A 6,044-nucleotide genomic window follows, 5' to 3' on the forward strand; every position below is an offset into this window, starting at 1 on the left:
CGCTTTCATCACGTAACCTGCTTACCCATCGACTAACTGTACTGCGATCGACAGCAGCATCTCCACACACCTTTTCCAACCTTTTGTGGATGTTTCCCACTGTCTCGTTTTGACAGCACAGGAATTCTATGACAGCACGTTGCTTCTGGCGAACGTCAAGTGTAGCATCCATCTTGAAGACATGCTGTGACGGCGCCACTCATGGGAACGGGTAGAACTAAGTTTGAAAACAAGTGTCGAGGATGTATCTACACACTGTAAAACTTTCACACATGCAGTATGAAAACTGAAAATAATGATCATCTCTTTTGGAGTGACCCTCGTACACAATGTTTCAAATACAAAAATAGTAATTTGGTTTACATGACTGGTCAGTTCAGTGTTTTTGCTGTTAGCACGGTGCTGCGACTCCCACGATTTCCCGCCCCATCCACTTCGCCTCCGCGTGTTGTTAAGTCAGTATCAGTTTGATTGAGATTCTGATTTGACTAACACTAAGTACGAGGGCTATACACAAAGTACATTAGGTTTTGGAATTAAAAATAAATAAAGTATTGGAAATTTTTTTTATTACATACAGATGAAAGCCACACTTAAATACTACTTTTCTACATAGTTGCCATTTAAATTAAGGCACTTTCGTAGCGATGGACGAGCTTGGAAATTCCTTCGTCGCAAAATTCGGCCGCCTGCGCCTTCAACCACGTGGTTACCTCTTCTTGAAGCTGTGCGTCGTCATCAAAACGCTGCATAGCCAACCACTTCTTCATTGCTGGGAATAAGTGGAAGTAGCTCGGTGCCAGATCGGGACTGTACGGCGGATGAGGAAACAACTCCCACTTAAGAGATTCGAGAACTTCACGAGTGGCATTTGCCGTGTGGGCCCGGGCGTTGTCGTGAATCAGCAAGATCTTTAAGCCCAACTTTCTCCTGCGCTTGTTTTGTATTGCTCTTCTGAGGTTGTGCAGAGTTTGGCAGTACCTTTGAGAGTTTATTGTAGTGCCTCTTTCCAGGAAATCCACAAAAATCACACCTTTTCTGTCCCAAAAGACAGTCGCCATCACCTTCCTTTCCGACATTGTCTGCATGCATTTCTTGGGTTTTTGGGAGGAATTTGTGTGCCCCCACTGCATTGACTGCAATTTTGTCTCGCCATTCATATGCTTAACCCATGTTTCGTCACCAGTAACGATGCGATCGAGTAATGAGTCGCCATCTTTCTCGTAAGCGTCCAAAAACGTTAACGCTGCAGCCATTCGCTGATTTGTGTGAATCTGTCAAGATTGTGGTAACCAAGCTTTTCGGTAATGATTTCGTGCAAAAAACTTCGTGAAATTTGTGGAAAACTCAGAGAGTTCCGTTATTGTGAAATTACGGTTTTCACGGACCGCGGCATCGACTTTTTCGACAAGTTCGGCAGTCACTATGCCGGGTCTTCCACTTCGCTCTTCGTCGTGAACGTTAGTTCGGCCATTTTTAAATTTTATGACCCATTGACGCACTCCACCTTCAGTGTTTATGTTGTCCCCATACACTTCACAAAGCTGCCGATAGATTTCTATCGGTGTGCAGTTTTTTGCAGTCAGAAACCTTATTACAGCACGCACTTCACACTTCGCGGCATTTTCAATTAACGCTGACATTTCAAACTGTCACAGCAACTCAACGGAGTACATCACCAACCTCTCACTAGCACGGCAGGATGCCAACTGAGCGGCGGAATGCCATGACACCAAGATGGCCGCGCTAGCCCAGCCCCTAACGGACACAAACGAAAACGTAATGTACTTTGTGGATAGCCCTCGTATTTGAGAACCCCTGGCAACCCCGTGCTGGACCCTCCTATCCCGTACAGCTGTGCTGCCGCGGTCGCACTGCTGCCCTCCCTCGGCCTGCCGGCTTTTCCCGGCGGCCTTGCGGCCAGCGCTGCCGCAGACTGGGCTGCCGGCGTGTCCTTGACCTGGACACCTGGACACCCGCAACCGTGCAGGTCGCTGGGCCGTGCCCGGCGCTGCCCGCCGTAACTGTTTTGCGCGGGCCGACAGTTACACTCGGCGGCGCCGGCCGCCCGCTTCCCACGCACCGCTGCTGTCCTGCGCCGTGCTGTGGTGTGCCGTGGCACGCGCGTCGCGTCACGTACCCTCTCCCAGCCGCATCTGCTTACCGCGCCTCGCACGCCCTGCCGTCTGGCCAACAGCGCCGGCACCGCTCACACAGCAATTAGTCGTACACCATAAATACAGGGTGATCAAAAAGTCAATATAAATTTGAAAACTTAATAAACCACGGAATAATGTAGATAGAGAGGTACAAATAGACACACATGCTTGGAATGACATGGGGTTTTATTAGAACAAAAAAAAAAGAACAAAGTTCACAAAAGTCCAGCAGATGGCGCTGGACAGCAAAACGTCAGTGACTGCGCATGACAATCACGTATGAAAGGAGCTGCAGAATTTGGGCTACGGAAAATCCTACAATAGCACGACGAGAAAGTCACGGTATGGGTTCGATTTACCACATCTACCGGTATCGGGCCTTTTTTCTTCGAGGAAATGCGTGATTCTGGTTTTGTAACTGATACCGTGACGGGCGGGAGAGGTACGTTGATATGTTACAGAATCGCATCATCCCCAGCCTGGCTGATAAGCACCTGCTGGAACGTACGATGTTTATGCGGGATGGAGCTCCACCCCACATTCCTAGCCGCGTGAAAGATCTCCTACGCGTGTCGTTTGGTGATGATCGTGTGCTCAGCAGCCACTTCCGTCATGCTTGGCCTCCCAGGTCCCCAGACCTCAGTCCGTGCGATTATTGGCTTTGGGGTTACCTCAAGTCGCAAGTGTATCGTGATCGACCGACATCTCTACGGATGCTGAAAGACAACATCCGACTCCAATGCCTCACCATAACTCTGGACATGCCTTACAGTGCTGTTCACAACATTATTGCTCGACTAAAGCTATTGTTGAGGAATGATGGTGGACATATTGAGCATTTTCTGTAAAGAACATCATCTTTGCTTTGTCTTACTTTGTTATGCTAATTATTCCTATTCTGATCAGATGAAGCGACATCTGTGGGACATTTTTTGAACTTTTGTATTTTTTTCGTTCTAATAAAACCCCATGTCATTCCGAGCATGTGTGTCAATTTGTACCTCTCTATCTACATTATTCCGTAATTTATTCAGTTTTCAAATTTATACTGACTTTTTGATCACCTGGTGTTATTCGTACACCACTCACGTTAATATGACCACCGGGACAGCTGCAAGACGTGCACGAAGAGAAGCAATGAAGCCTGGGAGTCATGCCGTGACCAGATGCGCGAGGCTTCTCGCTTCAGGCGACATGGTGCGTACAGCCTAGTCGAGGTGATCCCACGGACTCTCGACTGGGTTTAAATTCTTGGAGTCTGCTGGCCAGGGGAGTTCAGTAAACTCATCTCCCAATGCTCATCGAAACAACCACAAGCTGTGTGACACGTTGCATGGTCCTACCGGCAACTGCCGTAGTTCCGAGGGAAAAGAAACTGCTTGTACCGGTGGATAGATACATGCTTGTGGTCGTCCACTTTCAATTCCAGAATGACGAAAATATTACCCAGACCACAGCGCTGTCTCCTCCGGCCTGGATGCTTCCAACAATTGTTGCAACCTATTTCTTTTCAGACTTTTCATGCCGTACACGGTAATGGCCTTTTCTCCGATGGAGCATAAAACTTAATTCATCAGAAAAAGTCACCTGTTGCCTCTCAATGGACATCCAATTCCGGTACTGGCGTCCAAATTCCAGTCTGCGTCTCCGATGAACAGCAGTCAGCATGGGTGCTTGAATCAAGAGCCTCTTGCGGATGCCCATACACAGGTGATTGTGTGGTTCAACGCAAATGAGGTGTGAGTGATTATAATTCTGTAGGTTCACCCTCACGGTCTGACAACATTTTTTGGCCCTTTTATAGGCTTTCGTTCCTTTTAATATATTGTAAGGTCGCTGATAACCTCTTCTCAAGACACTCGCAAATCCACACACACACACACAAAGACCCATACGCAGCAACGTCCGCTGAACTGTCATTGAGGAGACTTTCAGTAACTCAAAAAATGGTTCAAATGGCTCTGAGCACTATGGGACTTAACATCTATGGTCATTAGTCCCCTAGAACTTAGAACTACTTAAACCTAACTAACCTAAGGACATCACACAACACCCAGTCATCACGAGGCAGAGAAAATCAGTAACTCATCATTGAAGGTATATTCGTCCGTACGCACCTCCGCAGCGTTCTTGACCCCTGTTAGCTATGGCGCATGGTCTAACAAGGTTGTCCCAATCTAGTTTCGGATAGTCCAGAAAGCCAATCAACATACCGTTTTGGATGTCACATAAATCGCTCCGTTTCCGCATTACGATAAAGACTGCACTGTTTCCCGCGTCTCACCTGACACGCCTTACATATACTCCATTGCTAGTTCTGCCACCAGCCATTAGTAAGTGGTTATTTGCTCGTTGACGTCGAACATAGGCGGTGGTCAAATTTATGTGACTGGACCGTGTATATCCATTTGTACGTAGACCGCGGGACGCCAGCTGTTGCTGTATATTTCTGGACTATGAATGAATCCCTCAGCTGCATTTAAAAGTCATGCTTTATTCACTTCCGATTTAGGTGCTACAGGGAAACACCTCCAGTCTCCTGAATGCAGTAAACACATTTTTGTCAGATTGTACATAAATGTAGTACATGACTAGTCTTGAAAGTAATAATACACTAATTCTGTACCATGTGATCAGTGAAATGGTAAAAACTTAACACAAGTCGAAAGTTATGGGTCTGTCTCTATAATACTCTATACTTACTGAAATTACACTATGATTTTATTGATAGAGAGGACGCATCATTTTACCATGGACGGAATCCACGAATTTAAAGTTCTTGTGTACCGTAGGGAAGTCTTGCGACCGTTGCTGTTCATGCTGTATGTTAGTGACCTTGCAGACAATATTAATACTAACCACAGTGTTTTCGTAGATGATTTGGTTATCTTTAACGAAATACTGTTTGAAGAAAGTTGTAAAAATAATCAATCAGATCTTCCTAAGTTTTCAAAGTGATGCAGAGATTGTCAATTTGTGCTAAATGTTGAGAAGGGAAGCACGAATGACCACAGGTTTGTTTGATTTTGTGTTGAAACTAAGAACCTACTACAATCACCCACATATCGGTTCTGTAAGGATAGCGAACACAGGATTGAATTGATACAACGAAAAGCACACTCTGCCTTGCAGTCCACAGAGGGTCTTCAGAGCATGGACGTAAATGGGAAAATTTATCGGCCTTTCGAAATTATTACAAGGCGAGGACAACGGAAACGGAGAAGTCATTAGCCTAGTGCGGGATCATAATACAACGTAGAAGAGGGAGGAGTAGAAGAAAAGGTTGCAGGAGAATATGGGCTTTGGACAACGAATGAGAGAGTAGGAAGACTAATTGAGCTCTGTAATAAATTTCAGCTGGTAGTAGCGAATACTCTGTAGTATCACAAAAGGAGGAGGTATACTTGGAAAATACCGGGTAATACAGAAGGATTTCAGTTAGATTATACCATGCTCAGACAGATATTCCAAATCAGATACTGAACTGTAAGGCGTATCCAGGAGCAGTTGTAGACTCAGATCACAATGTAATAGTGATAAAGAATAGGCTCAAATTTAGGAGATCAGTCAGGAAAAACCAAAACGCTTGAAGTTCTCTAAACCTGTAGATACAGCAATAAGGTTTAGCTCATTAGACAGCACAGTTGAAGAGAAATGGATATCTCTAAAATGGCTAATCACAGAAGTTAGAAAGAAAAACGAAGGTACAAAGAAGGTGAAAAAACGATGGTTAACAGAAGAAATACTTCACTTGATCGTTGAAAGAAGGAAGCACAAAAATGTTCAGGGAAATTCAGGAATACAGAAATGCAGGTCATTGGGGAATAAAATAAATAGGAAATGCAGGGAAGCTAAGATCAAATGGCTACATGAAAAATATGAAGA

The sequence above is a fragment of the Schistocerca cancellata genome, chromosome 1, assembly GCF_023864275.1.
Source record: "Schistocerca cancellata isolate TAMUIC-IGC-003103 chromosome 1, iqSchCanc2.1, whole genome shotgun sequence".
In the NCBI taxonomy this organism is placed as follows: Eukaryota; Metazoa; Arthropoda; class Insecta; order Orthoptera; family Acrididae; genus Schistocerca; species Schistocerca cancellata.